This window comes from Thunnus thynnus, chromosome 1 (assembly GCF_963924715.1).
Source record: "Thunnus thynnus chromosome 1, fThuThy2.1, whole genome shotgun sequence".
NCBI classification, from domain to species: Eukaryota; Metazoa; Chordata; class Actinopteri; order Scombriformes; family Scombridae; genus Thunnus; species Thunnus thynnus.
The window spans coordinates 20264052-20280362 of NC_089517.1; the positions used below are offsets into that span (position 1 = coordinate 20264052).

At 38.3% G+C, this 16311-nt stretch overlaps 1 protein-coding gene across 4 annotated transcripts in view; it reads right to left on the reverse strand.

Annotated features, from left to right (window-relative positions):
- zfhx3b (zinc finger homeobox 3b) overlaps positions 1–16311 on the reverse strand; it is a 346552-nt gene that overhangs the window by 319370 nt on the left and 10871 nt on the right. For all 4 annotated transcript variants that reach the window (XM_067589268.1, XM_067589255.1, XM_067589264.1 and 1 more), the window contains exon 3: positions 13824–13873. The gene's annotated coding sequence lies outside the window, so the exon portion shown is untranslated. The remainder of the gene's footprint in view (positions 1–13823; positions 13874–16311) is intronic.

Here is a 16311-nt window from a genome sequence, read left to right on the forward strand (position 1 = left end):
ACACTCTGCTGAGTGGCTTTTTACCTGCACATTTTTACACCAAATGAAATCTGCTAAATCATTTTTATTTTTTTAAAGCTCAGTTTAATGTTCTGGTAAATTTTAAAATTATACTCAACTATAATTTGTTCATTTGGATGCAGGGCTGCCAAGAGCTGTTGTTCATAGTGTATTATTGTCTGATCCTCAGCCTCTATACACTGCTGATTGTGTAAACTTAAGGGAAGAGCAGTTAAGGGGGAAACAGCATTAAAATACAATGTATGATACACAGGGTTTTTTTTATAATATAACAAATGCTTTAGAACTGCATACAAAAAACATTAGGCAGATGTGAGGGGAAAAGCCAGTGCAGGTAGCGAGCATACCACTGCCTTAAAACAGAGGACATGAGCTCATGTCCAGGGCAACATCCCCCTCTGCAGGCAAAGAGAACACAATCACTCTCCACAAAAACCTGCTTTATAAACTAAGATGGAGCCTTGGAGGCCATTTCCTTCACTACTTCCCATCTATTTCATGTTACTCTGTTTTCATTTGAAGACCACTTAAGATAGTCCAATTTAAAGACATAAAGATGTCGCTTGGACGAGAAAATGAAAGCCAATAATTCATTATGGTCAAGTGGAATAGATGACTATAAAGCACAAGAGGTGTACACATGCAGTAAACTTCAGTCTACAGTGGTTACATAAGAGGAGGAACTACTTCTTAAATGTTGCTGAATAGGAGATTGAAAATAACATCATCTTATTTCCTCCATTTCCTGGCTCAGCCTTAGTTCTATCCATTCTGTCCTTATAATCATGTGAGCAGAGCAATTTCCAGTTGAAATCACCTTGACAAAACACCTATATAACCATGGCTCTGTCCTCCTATATTGCCAAAGCAAAGATTTATTAGCAGATTTTAACCCGGCATGCATCTGAAAAATACTGGTGATTTCACATAATTTAATGGGTCATAGATGGACCAAATTCAAAATGCTCAGTCAGAAGACTAAATTTGCTGTGCTTTTTAATATTGCTGGCACTCCAGCAGATGTGAATACAGTGGCGTAAATGTACTTCCATATTTTCAGCTTGTACATGATCAAATTTGGATGTCTGTGGCTTCGATTGAAATAAGCTCGAGAAATGCAGCACATGTTCACTTCAATGCTGCAAAAATGTAGAGAAGGTTAAAAATGATAAGAGGAGAAGAGGGAATCTGGATGGCTGGATGGCCCTACAAGTCTCAGATTTGTGGAGTGTTTCAGTATAAATATCAGTCACAAGAGAACTTCTGCTGCTTTTTACCTTTACACTGAATGTCAAAATGATTTTCAGTCCAGATGACAACTAAATATATTAGTCAATTGTATATCTTCAATAATAATAATTTAATATCTTTAATATTTGTACTACACATTTGATATCAGTTCCCAATTTCATCCATTCTTCTCAAAAAGTTGTTTGAGAGTAAAACTTTATAAAGTAAAGATTTGGTCACTGCATGATATTAAATCATTTTTAAGGTTACAAAATAAACCGATCAATATTTCTACATTATTATTCTGCTCAGAAAATTAAAAAGATATAAGCCTGATAAAGAAAAAAAATCTCCTGTGCTTATGTGGTACCATTTTTTGCAGCAATTTATCCAGCAATTGACCTGGCACTTTTCACTCTGTGTTATGGAAGACTTTGCAGCTGAGCCTTTGAATCAACTCATGCTTTAGCACAAGCCCTCAACTCCAAGGTTATTTCTTCAGGATTTCCTCTAAGTTCTTTAAAGAAGAGCTAGCATTTGGAATACATATTATACATAAAAACTCAGTCAAATAAACTAACAAAAGTTAGGGGATCAGCAGCATCAAAGCATTCCTGGACTGGCTCGAACCACATGATGAGCCTCGTGTCTTTGTGAGCAGAAGCTCGTAGATGTTCAGCACATTTCAGAGCCTGGCTTTAGATTTTTTCAGCAGATTATCTTTTGGTCTTTGAAGCCCAGAACCCACCTGCTTCAATCCCAACAGCGCTACTCCTCCGGTTTTCAGGCTGTGGTTCCATTGGTCAACATAAACAGCACCTATGAGCCTTATCCTCAGGGGAATTCCTATTTATTACTGACCAAAGTCTGTGCAGAAGCTCCGCACAGATCTTCAAAGAAGCACTGGCAAATATGCCCCCTATGAAATATGAATCATTTGGGAGAGTTTCTAGAAATCTGAAATAATTCAATATGTATGGATAAGTCAACATGTATCCTTGATCTTCTGCTATGGATTATAATTAAACCGAAACCCAGCTCAGCCAGTACACTTTAGAGTCTGACAAATGACACAACTAAATACAATTGTACTGATAGACTGAACAAACAACTTTTTGTCAAGCTTATTTTTTTGTTGAATAAAACCCTTCAACATATGTGTGCAACGTACTGTACTGTACACATATGATTTTAAATAAAGATAAAACTGATTGGCAGAGGGCTGACACAGTGAAAAAATAAACAGACAGATTAGGCCTCTCAATTCCTGACAGATGTTTTAAAACACGCAATTAATTTCAAATCATTCAACATTTGGGTGTTCTAAAATTAGTTGTTGTTTTTCTTAAACATTAACATCAAAGTCATCATCCACACAAGTGTCTCTCTTTTCTTTATGTGGAGTCAGCTGTTATGCAAATTCAAAACACTTGCTTCAGGAAGTGGACTACCTGGAGCTGGAATATTAATAAAATCCTGTCATAATGTTATGATATGTATCCATTATTTTTCAAATTGTTGAAGGATCAAACAATATCTATTCATTCTTTTTTTCCCCCAAGTTTCTCTCACATAAAATAACACATTACATTTAACCCACTGAGGCTCAATCACAAAGAAATGATAGACATCATTATCTACATATAGCTGAATAGTGGTGAAAAGGCAAAGACACACACCTAGGATATATGAAAGCTTATTCCAAAGACAAGAAGAGAAGAAAAACACCAAAGGAAAGAAAGTAAACCATATGTTCACCACAGCTGAACTACAGCAAAATGTCAGTGGGGCCACAAGTAATCACAACTTATGAGAGCAGGAGTTAGCAGGCAGGGGCCTGAATGAAAAGGGGTCATCTTGCATGCTACCTTCAAGGTAGAATCAATAATTAATGGGCTAGCAATGGACACAGAGAGGTGTTATCAATATTTTAATACTTTCACCTCTAATTTCAGACTCACTCTCCCAGATTGCCACTGATGTCCCAACACAAATTCTGAACCTTTTCTACTTAGTAATGGACAGATTGCACACATACAAAGCTAGAATCACCATATTTAGAAAAAAAAAATACTCCAATGCAACACAGCATTGTATTGTTGTGTCACTGGAATTTAATTTTAATTTAAATTTTTCCTCTCTTCTGGGTTACATGGAGTAATACAGTACAAGTATTTAAGGTGAATCATTGCTATGAATAGTTAGTGCAAAAAGCAAAACTAAAAAGGGTACTAAATGTAAATGGCAAGTACTCAAGAAAGTTGGCGTTATTTGGAAAGATTTAATTAAAAGCCATGACACCGTTTGCACAGCAAATGAAAAAACAATCTAATTCATGAGTGTGTCACTGTCTGAATCATCTGATGCAAATGAATGTAAACCAACTTAATTTCCTTTAACTTTTGTGCTTATGCATTCAGGCTCAAACTCTGGAGACAAATGAGATATATTCCTCTGCCAGGCTTTGCGTGTAAATCCTTTTGTCGTCCCCTCTCTCATAAAGTGTCACTGTCCAGATTACCCTGCAGTGCGGCAGAGAAGCAAATGGGTGAGCAGCAATGGGAGGGGGTGGGGTGGGGTTGTGCGAATGAGATGCTCACTGACCCTGCCACCATCACAAACCACCAGTCTGATCTAATATCCTGACTGGCTGAATGAGTGGGTGGCTTGGTACATCTCAGGCCAACACTGCGAAGCTTAAGCCCTTGTTCAGCATCAACCCCTCAACCCAACCCAATCATTGGGCGTCCACCACAGAACAACAATAACTACTACTGAGGTTGGTAGAGGTTGGTGTCTCTGTGTTAACTAAGTTTGAAAGAACAGTAAAAGCAGTTCAGTTCGTAACTCACAACTTCAGATCAATCCTAATATGGGGACAAACAAAACAACATACTCTATGTACACACTCCATTCTCAGAGCTCATTCCTCTACTTTTGTTTGATTCCTATAATTCTGCCATCTGCACTGGATGGCGCCACTTTAAAGGTTAACAAATCAATATTCCAGACGCTTGTCATTTATTAACACAGAAGATCTGGTTGGATAATGGTGACTGTGCAGGCATCCAGAGACATTTCTGTGGGAACAGGCCATTAAGCATTGCAGACACCATAAAGTAGAGAAAGGGACTCTAATTGAGAGTATGATTATTTGTCTGTAGCGCAGTCACCTCAAATATCACAAAGCTCTTCTCCAGAGCGAGGCCTGTCAGCCAGATTTGTGTCCATGCACCACTGTCTAAACCATTCTCAAGTTAAGCGCTCAGTTACAGTCGACCAACGACTGAGACAAACTTAATTTTTTAATTCAGGACAGTTCTGGAAAGTTAGTTTCATTCCCAACCCCTCCTCTCGACTCCACATGCCAAGTTGTGTATACCCAGCATTGGATTTGTTCAACCAAGTCACATAGACTCCGGCACCACAACCCACAGACAGGCCTACGCGATGCCGCTCAGAAGTCAGCAAAACGGACAGCAGCACCAGGGACCGGATGCATCCCATGTCTGTTCAGATTAAATGAGAGGCTGACGATGTTAATTAGGCAGAGTAAATTTACATCAGCAAATTATGTAAGAAGCTAGAAGAGTAACAAAGCGTGATACCAGTTAAGTCACAGCTTGGCAAGCGCTGCCCTGCCACTTCATGCTGATGTGGCCATGGTCGATCAAGCAGAGAAGCCTCAAATGCCAATTAGACATGAGTGGGTAATTGTGTCGGGGGGGCTGGTGGCACAAGGGACTTTGTTACAATGTCCTGAGGCACTTTGTGTTTCCATCCTTCTCCGACATAGCAAGTGACACATCTGAGTTCACTGATAGGGAAGTGCTCTCTCTTCCTCTCTCTCTCTCTCACACACACACACACACACACACACACACACACACACATACACACACATACACACACACACATGCAAAAGGATGGGCTGTTTAGCTGTTTGGAGAATAGACCATTTACAGGAGGAAATTCAGCAGACATGCAGGAAATAAGCCTACATTTTTAAGTGTTTTTGCAATGGGAGTTTGGATGTCTATTTATGAAAATGAAAACAATAGAGTGTAACAGTGCCACTTACTAAATAAAGCCATTATAATCATCATATAATTCCATGCATACATTGTTTGTCCAATAGCTGATTGGCAATAATGATAATGAGAAACACTTAACTTAAAGTGGTTTGTTTGAGCCCTCACCCTCTCTAGGCCTGAACAGTGTCTGTAAAAAGTTTCATCCCTCACAGAGCACAGAGGCTGCAGTCAGTTTGAATTGACAATAATGGGTTCCAAAAATAAGTCAGTTGACTTGGTGGTTTTCAAAAAGAAACTTCTAAAAACCACTCTTACAGCAAAATCCCCCTCTCTCCTCTTCATCTAAATGGATGTTCCAAACACTTATAATTTAGCTAGAACACAAATGTACAACTGTGTAAGTCTTCACGTACAACCCTGATGTTAGTCACTGCATGTCTTGGCTGGCGTCTAATACACCTGCTTTATGCTTTTCAAATGGTAAGAAATGTCTGTCCTGAGTGATTTTGTTTATTGGGGAAGAAGCAGTTAGGGACGTGCCTGGGAGCCAATCAGTGATATAAAACAGGAATTCAGGCCATCATATACTCTGCCAAATGGAAGATCATAAAGCAGGTACTAGTATGCAAACAAATGCACTAACCTCCTAACAAAGTTAAAAGGGTGCATGAGTGCATATTGGAATCCACGGTTACTGTTGTCAGTCCATGTTGACTAGAGCCGCTGCACTCTATGAAGGACAAAACTTTTACAGCCACCTTTCAAGTCTAGTCAAGTGTTTATAGAGAAAGAGACAGAGATAAATAGAGATTCTGGGTACAGAATCAAAATAACAAATAAAACACTACACAAATATTTCTACACTACAAACTACTATAAACACCAGACATCTGTATTGGCCAGACAACTGACAAAACTAGTAAATAAGCAAATTATGTTCTAATGCAATGTTATTTTTAACTAATTATTCGTCATTCTTGAAATTCCCTTGGTGACACAATAGCCGCTTTTCATAAAACAAAACTTTTATTGTTGTCCTGGACTGCATATCATGCTTCATACTGTAATTATAAATAGCAAGTATTTCAATCAATTTACAAACATTTTGCTGGGTCTAAAATATATCCATTTCCAAAGTAATCATAATTTTAAAGTATTAATGCAATAATAGAAAACCCTTAATAGCTAAGTACAGTAGGATGGTGTTGGTTACTCATGGGTTGGTGTTCTGACTTGCCAAAACTAAAAGCCATGTCTCTCTTCTCCTCTCTGAAGCAACAGCGGTTTCCATCAAACCCCGGCTGTGATGTCCTCTTTCTCTCTTGCCCTCGCAGCAGGACTTGGTAGCCGAGGATGCCCACCCACATCTCCGCTTTCTAGGCTAGTCTTGATTCTAATTGGCTCAGACCAGTCTTATGCCTCTGTAATCCCTGCATGTTAATACTCCCATGGTAACATTCTCTCACCTAATGGCCACACAGTGAGAGACATTTTCAACTACATTACCTCTTATTGAGTTACGGAGCCCCATCGTTCCAAATAAGACAAATTTAATTGATCCAGTCTATAAAAATCTCTGTGCTGCTGTGAAAGAACGGTTTCTTGGGTTTCTTTATTTATTTATTCACTATATTTTCCCACCTTGGAGAGCGAGCCACTGCATGAGGCACAAGGAAATTAGGTTTATTCCAGCCCATACAAAAAAAGGAAGAATGCAGAGGAGGAATTCAAAGGTTTCAAAATTAGATCAATGGTCTCAACAATCAATCAAAGGCAGGTGTCAGCCTGTGTTGTACGTTCAAAATGAACCTTTAAAACAGCAGGTACAGAGTCCACTCTTAAGTGAACTATGCAGGGGGGACTCAAGCTGTGGAAAAGGCGAATAAAAAAAAAGTACAGAAAAACCTGCACAGCAAAGATGATGTGTTACGTTAATCTTATTTTTTTAGAGTGTGCCTCTTCTGACACACACATATAGTGAGGTACTTGTAATGCTTTGAAGGCAGAAAGAAAGGCAAAAAGGCAAGCAAATTTCCATTTAATTTATGGATCCAAGTGCAAAAGATGTATTCACAATTTATGCCAGACAGAGATGGTGAAATGGACAGACTACAACTGTCAGCCAAGAGTGCTTGAAAGTAAAAACATTACTCTGGAAACTTTTTAATGCCGTGTATATATAAAAAGTGTTTGTGCCCTGACTTTCAACCATCATACACATAATCCTGTTACTGACTACTGAAGCTATTGAGCCCAGCGTGATACATTAGTGATTAACCAAAATAAATATTTTATCCAGTGTAAAAGCTAGGGATTGAATAGAGCTGAACATTAAAACACTGGCCTTAAACCTCGACTGTTGAGAAAAAAAAAAGTGATAATAAGGAAAAATAAGAGAAATGGTGGGCAAATGCTGAGGTAATCCTACCAACAGAGTGCTTCCCCTGTGAAGGATTTAACAATTCCCAGCAACTAGATAAACCAGATATTATATTGCAGAGCAGAATATGTGTTCGTGTATGTGTGTGTGCAGTTTGCAATACAGGTATGTGTATGTGAGCGCTAGAGGGGGCATAACCCCTGTCTCCTGTTAGAAATGCTGTGATGATGGTGAAGAGGTCTGTAATTTGCCCAGGAGAATTTTTTGAGCCTTAAAATATTTTGAAAGCAGCTGAATTAACTTTCCATCTATTAACTCCTGTATAAGGATATATAATTCATTTTCTATTCCCTGTGCTCAACCTTTTAGAGAAATTTCTATCAATCTCGTTTTACGCATGATTACAGTTTTAATGAATGATGGTCAGTGTTATTGCTGGGGTTAATCCCAGCTTTCTCTTCTTAAATGCTGGTAACAGGGCTGCTGATAAAGCTCAAGACTGGTGATTGAGAAAAGACCTAAAAAAAAAAGCAATTTGCTTTCTCTTAAAAGCATTCTTACATTATTAACATATTTGGTAATGCAAACACATGAATCATGAACATTTAAACATTAACTGCTTACAGCATACTCTGATTTATCAAAACGTCAGATCAAATTCCCCTGATGGATTTCATTGAATGTTAAATCAATCCATGATTGATCTCAAAATTCCTCTTATTAAGTCTGTTGCTCAAAACTGTCAGTTAATAAACAACCAGTACAGAACCTAAGATTGTACTTGATGCGATCTATCATGATGAAAAACAGCATTATTGGTTTTTCTGATGCCAAACTACCTCTCTGATTTCTCTTTGAAGATTGCTTGATTCATTTTGTACAGTTACTATTCTTCTTAAGAACATCAGTGAGCAATGTGTAAGTGCAAAAATGCAAGCCCGTGATCTGACAAGGTTCTTGTCAAATGGTACACTGTCCATTTAACTGTGTGTCCTTCTAAGACACAGTTAATTTCTGGGAAAAAAGGAGTCATAATAACAGTAACTGACAAAAATGTGCTACATATTCAAGTCCCTCTGCTTTCATTTTTGACAATTTCAAAGGGAGAGAGAATCCCTAAAAGATTTCAAAGTGTGCACATCCTTATCATCATGTTTTATCAGGTCTTGACCTCTCTGTCTCTTGAGCCAATATTATAACTCCAGCTATCCAAATCTTAATATGTATTGTTACACTCTAAAACCTCAGCTGGAAGCTTTTTAATAATTACTACGTTAATCAGTACAGTCAATTACTGATCTCATCAGCTAAGCTAGAGTGGCTTCAACTTCAATATTTAAAATTGGAAGCCAAATTTTTCAAGGAAGCTATTAGACACGTTTTTCAATGTGTACATTTAAGCACTAATAAGATTTGGATAAGAGTTAAGGAAACAGTTTGAAGTAAAGTAGAATATCCTTGAAATCAACATTCAAATGCTTGAGTAAGATGAATACTAATGAACTTTAGACAAGGGACTGCTGGAAGAAATGGGGAATGGGGCAATTAAAGAATGCCTGAAGCAACTTTACAGAGGACAAAGCATCCAGTCTTTCTAATTAAATTCTGTGGCAGACACCTGGCCTTTCACCTCCTCCTCCATTTCCCTCTGCTCCCAAGTGGCAGTCACGAAGAGAAGCGTCTCACAAGCTTCATACTCTTCTTCATCCAGGCTACAGAAAAAGCCCATCTTATTCATGGACAAACGCTCCCAACAGATCTAATCAGTGGTGGTGGACTGGGGTCATGAAGTAGATAGATATCACGGTTACTATTTACCACACATCTCTGGCTCCCGCAGGATTATCCTAGTACAATATGTCTGACTTAAAAGTCAGCAGCTAGTGACAATTCAAACTAGGCTGAGAGACCTGTTCTAACCTTTTAAGAAAAACTTATGTTACCGCAGAATTTCTCTGTACAACAGATCTGAGATCCACGGGGAGTAAACCATAGTTTTGACTGGATACTCGTGTCGGCTCTTGTCTGATGCCACAGAGGTTCATGCAAGGGCCGTCACATTTGAATTCTGAGACTGACACACACCACACACTTTTGGCACAAGGCTGGAAAGGGCTGAGGCACAGTGCTTGGCGATTAAAGGGAACACAGAGTACAGGATAAGTAAGGTTTCACAACCTTGATCCCGCAGGGGTCTCTAAGAAGTACAAGACAGTGAGAAGGAACAACTGTCAAAGGGAAGCGCCTTGTAATGGTACGGAAGTTAATAAAATGAAGGCAGGTAATGAAAATTGGTTTTAAACCACTGGCCACATTCCTCCTGAGATAGAGATGGCTTGGACTAATGAACCCTGACAGCCTATTCCACAGTGATTCCACACTTACAGCACATTCACCTCCAACACTCTCCTCCCACCACCAGGTCAAGTCAAGGTAGAGAGGATAAAGTTACAACTTTACACCGATTAACTACTCCCTGATATCTAGTTATTTAACACCCAAACGAACTTGAAAGTGTGCAGAGGCAGCATGGCCACTCTCACATCAAATACACTGACAGTCCTCATTCTGCACAAATAATGAAGTTTAACTTTTACCAAATGACAACCTTTACTTAACATTAACAGCAGCACCATAGGTCAAAAGCATCTTGGTTGTACCAAAAGTTTAGCGACTGTAAAGTTAATGAACACTAATATCACCGCAGACTAAACTAAACCTGTATAGCAGGCGTTCTGACACTACTACCAACTATAATTTCTTTCTTGAAGACCTGTGTACAAAAGGGTGAACTTTAGCCAAATGCTGATTTGTATATTTCCTTTTTCATTGTTATGAGTTGCGGTGCACTGATCTGATATAGTGGATAGCATGTGGGCCGTATTCAACCTTATTAAATGGATTAGGTATCGGAAAGATTTGTCTGATCCACTCTACATTCAGTTCCTTAGTCACATTGTGATAAAATGGTAATAAAGCGATTCTCAAATCATATCCAAACAAAGTATACATATTTTAAATTGAAAAAGAAAAAAAACAGCACAAGTACAGCACAATCTGTACTCTGTATCCGCCAATTCTATGAGTATAGGTATCAGAATCAGTATCAGGAGAGAAAAATTAGAAAATCTTGCACAATGCACATATGATCACTTCGATAGGAAAGTCCTTTTGCTACTAGATTAGAATTTCCATCCATTAATGATTTGTTCAGACCCAGAGATAACTATTTTTAGACAATTAACACTTAAGGCTTACCTATTTTTTTAATGAACATTTTTAGGGTTAATTGCATCGGAGCTACATGTGATAGAATAAGGGCAACCATGTCAAAGAATAAAAAGATTCACAATTCCTTTAGTGAACCTGAAGTTATATTCAATGCATTTGTAGGTTAGGGGGACTATGGATTACCTGGAGCTATATATTCAGCTATCTATCAACTGTGTTACAATATTTTAGTCAAAAGTAGTCTGATTTTGACAAAAATTGGATGAGGCATTTTGGCAATTTGTTCTGTCAATGTCTCAAAACACATTGCCTGTCCTGATTCCTAACTAAAGGTAAAAATGTCAAACACTAAAATGTTTGATTCATGACCGACGGTCCACTGGTTCATTCTGACACCAAAATGTGAAAGTGATTTTCTGCACTAAGTTAAGTAATAATATTTACCAGCTCACCTAAAGACACACTGTACCTGCATCATATGATTTACCATTCTGATTTGCCCTAGGATATAAATAATGCATGGTGACATCACCATGAAGTAAAATCAGTGTCAGGAAGAGACACCAAATGTTTCAGTGTGTTCAACTCATGAGACTCTTCTCACACGCAAGGACGGACTACACAAACCCAGGTATTACAAGGAAATTGCCAAGAAATAAAGTTAAAGACTTTATAAAATTTTCAACACAAATGGGTGATAATTTAAATGAAAACTCAGATGGATTATGCCCTATTCATTCAGGTCATAAATTGCAAAATTTAAAAGGCCGTAACTACTACAGCAAATTAGATTTTTAAGAATCTGGAAAAGGCCTGTATCATTAGCATACATCATGTTGACCTTTCTTTTAGGGAATGACCATCACAGAAGTTTAAATGTTTGTGAGTCTCACATTAAAATATATTATCCAGCCTTTGTAGTTTGCATAGAATACAGACAGAAGGGTAAGGACAAGACAGAAGGGAGGGCAGTACAGTATGAGGTGCAGTTAATCTATAGCACATGGCGAGAGAGAGAAAAAAAAGAGAAAAAAAAAACTTTGGAGGCCAGAAAGAGAGAGAGAGAGACAGAGAGAGAGAGAGAGAGAGATGCTTGAGCAGACTGAAAATGTCCCTGCCCACCAATACTTCCAAGCTTCCCTCCTGCAGTGGACTTCCTCTAACCTCTCTTCTTCATCCTTCTTTTGTTTCTGTTCCAAGGCAATGTGGAACTAATGTGTTGTTTATTTCACCCCAAAGATATAGTAATGTCTGAGGTGTTCTTCTCACGCAACCCATCTTCATTTGTAGACACCTAGACCCAAGAGGAAGAGTGGTAGGAGACGGGGCTATGTAGGGCCAGGGCTACGAAATTATGTTTCACAATGTTTGATCTGTTTTGATCCACCGATATGAAATGTTCTACCAACAATTATAGTGTCTAGTCATCATTAAATGTCTATCATATGACATTAAAACATACATACTGCTGGCAAAATATGGAAAAAATAATTATTAGTTTCACTTTTATATTATTTTAGATATTATATTCTTCATTCTGACCTCAATACCAACTAAGTATTTATATAGGTAAATCAAAGAAGTTGTACTTCCAATAGATTAAACTAACAAAGGACTGAAATTTGCAATGCACTACCTACTACAACTTATGTTTTATTACGTGTTACAAAATGGTAGCCCTTAACAACTCAGCATAAACCTTGTTGCGACAAAATTATATAGTATAGACAAAAGTCAGTTACATCAATTAAATAATCTTCAGTATAATGTGTTGTATCCTGCTGTGGTTCAGAGTGGCTGTGCCTTTGTTTTAGTTGATGGAGAGAAGAAAAGCTGAACATTTTTTTAGACAGGCCCAGTCAGTTGCTTTAAGCACAGACAGCTTCTTTCATAGAACATAATGCATGCTCTTTCATGATTCTTTTGGTGATAAGACATAATCTAAGATTGAATACGCTGATAAAGGTCCTCCTGCACACCCTAGTGGAAACACAAGGGGGTTGTTTGAAGTGAAGACATCGGGGATACCGCAGTCCCCTGTTACTCAGAGCATCAGAGAAAGAGAGAAATATAATCTAGTACCAGCTCCCCTGAACATTCATAAATAAAATATCAAGTAACTGAGACCCTAAGACAATCCCCACCCTGACACAGTGTCAGGAGGCGCAAGCATGGCTGGTCATGAGAAGGGCAGGCGGGAGAGAGTTTGAAACCCAGTGGTGTTAGATAGTTATACTTAATGAATCAGAAGCAGGAGCAGTTTGGCTGGGTCCCTGTGCCCCAGGTTGGCCCCGACTCAACCAGACCCAGCCTTCAGAGAAAGGTGCTCTGTCTAATCTGGCCTCATTTTATGCCTCTTTAACCATGACCAATGTATTTAAATGGCTGTTTCTTTGACAGATGCTCAGTTCAAATTATTCCTCACTGGAAATTTGTAGGAGTGATATTAAATATCCTTCAGGCCAGGCTGCCTAAAGAGAACATTGGAACATCAAAAGGCCAAACACTTCAAAAACTAAAACTAATGATCCTAGCCCACCTCCAGGGAGAAGGAGGGCTTCAACTTTGTCCAACATCCCCTTGGCAAAAACATAACTCCTTTAAATGGAGATTTGACCATTCCCCCAACCTTACTACTACTGCATTTAGAAGTGATTTAACATGAGATACATAATGCATATCTCCCTATCTCTGAATCCACAGGGGGGCAGTTGAGGTGAATATGTATCATCTTATCTGACACATCTAGTTCTGTTTTTGCAAAATAAAAACTAACAATAGAAGCCCACAATGAAAGAATTTGCAGCATTTCCTCTCTTGCAAGTGAATCTGCACTGTACTATGCTAAAACTTTGTGACTACATCTTCAAAGAATTTAAGAACTTGTTTGCTGGATCCACAGACTGGGTCTACAGTAAAGTACTCACCATTGAAGGAGCTTCACCACCACCGTGAGGCCACTGCATGTGAAGCAAATCTGACAAGTACAGAGAAACAGAGAAAAAGACACAGTCAGACTAGGAGAGAAATAAGGAGAGCAGAGAAACAGCTGGCAACATTAATTTTAAAACCTGATGGGAGCCAACGGGAGCGATTAAGTAATAATAAACTACCCAACCTGCAGTCATGAGTGGGGTGAATGAACAGGCACACCTGGTCAGATGGGGCAGAGATATGAGGGGTGACAGAGGTGAAAGAGGCGAGAAGTAGCAAGAGCAAACTTGACACACTGCCTTATGTCTTACATACATGTATTGTAGGGGTGGACACTTACACTAATATGAAGTGAAAGAAAGATAAAAGCCACAAAATTAGACATTAGCACTTTATCGTAGGCTAGTTTGCAGTTCTAAATCATTTGTTGTAGTAATCTATGATAATTAATTTCTAAAATGGATGAAAAATACAAACAAAACATCTTTTATTTAGAAGAATGATTCCAGCCATGGAATAGTTTCCCACATCCTCTCATGTTTCTCAAAATTTAAAACACAAGACTCTGCTAACATGAAGATTTTTTTATGGATTCCAAGAACATGTCATACTGTATAGTACCAACATAGGAAAACTAAAGCATTGCTGTAAAGAATAACTTATGCACATAAGTGACGTTTTGAAATATTAACATTGAAACGAATGAGCACCGTATGCTAGGCAGAGTGTTTTTCTAATGAAGTGCTTTCTTTCTCAGTGAAAAGCCATATTTTGTTTCTACAGGCTGTGAGGCTAAACAAAAAGCAAATGTTAAACTTCATTTCTGTGAAGCTGTTCCTGGCTTTGAAAAACAAAACCTATACTCTCCAGCCTAGAATCACCCATTGCTTCATGAGTCAGAACAAATACCAACACAGATTAGTGCAAATAATTTATGACACTACTATTTTAAACACAACTGACATGTTTTTGTTGCAAGAGCCAAAGAGCAAAGAGAGACCGAGTGTCTGACAGTAAAATTTCAGGCAGCTATTTTGAATAAACACAGCACAGTTTTCAATGGAAGCTGGTGAAGGAAGAACCACACTGGCTGCCCAGTCAGTGCACTAATATTTAGTTAAGCGATGCCACACAGAGACAGACTTAACAAAATGCATTCCACTGGGCAACTCCCAGCCATTTCATTTCTTACCGATGCCTTTGCTGCACTACTTTCAAAACCCACAAATATAAATACATGAGAATATGTCTTGTTTTAAAACATTTGTAACATCTGTAATTCAAGAGGAAAAAGCTATTGAATTTCTTGTACAAAGTACAGCTGGCAAACTACTGCCAGATTTCACCACAACATTTTCATGTTTAACTGCCAAAGAACAAAATTCTTCTATATATATTCTATATAAGTTCTTAAAGTTCTTTCGCATTTTCATTAAAAATCCATCTGATGTTTGCAGGGCACAAAAAAGGCAGAGTTGTATTGTGAAATGCTACAATCTTATGGAACAATACTTTGAAATGTATCTGTCTCATAATACTTTCCTCGACGCTGACCTTTTAAGAGCTGTTACATAGGTTGTTTTGTTGTTGGTTTGTTTGCTTTCACAGGATAGAAAAAAATCTACCTACAGTAGTTCTGCCATTTTGTGTTACTGAAAACTCAGCAAGCATCACCACACACAAAGCCACAAGTGAGCATCAAGTTCCTGCTGCCAATCATCTACAAGTCTTTTCAGCAATTTAAAGTAGAAACATTTGGCACTTGTACACTTAACTATTTCAGGGATTTGCCTGAAAGAATCAGGGGTCCCCGGGTGCCATGAGTCTATACGAGTTTGGTTTCATCCAACCATTTAAAGTCAATCAATTCAACAGTCAATTGTACCCTGTAGCAAACTCCTGACCAATTTTAAGGAATCAGACTTGATATGTGTACTGTTGCAAACAACAGTAGCAAGCCATAGATATGCACCAAAACTAAAGTCAGTTTACCCTAAAGGAAATCCATTTAAAAAAAATCTTAGCTATGGCTGGCTGGATGTAAACCTGTAAGTATTAACCCGGAACAGCTGTCCTCTAGCCCTCAAGAACTCCAGGGTCCACCATCAGAAGAATAAGCCCACAGTCCTGTTAGCCACATGCCGCATGTATTTAATTTTCAACATCTGCTGGCTTCATGCTTCTATGCTTTCCATTCCCACTGCACATTCTTCACAAATTCAGTAGCTTCCTTCTTCTGCATTTGTAAATGTTGTTGATTGTGGAAACCATCCATGTTTACTTTGAATCCCTGGCCATTCCTGGGCCAGCTCTAATTACCTGCAGCTGTTCACTTTGCTGCTTTCATTGGCTGTATTCTTCAAACACAGGCTTACCATTTTCAATGTAAATTATAAATTTCTAATACACTGAATAAAAAAGTCTGATTGTTATAAGCATTTACAAAGTGCAACATAATTCCTGTCATGAAACTTTCACATT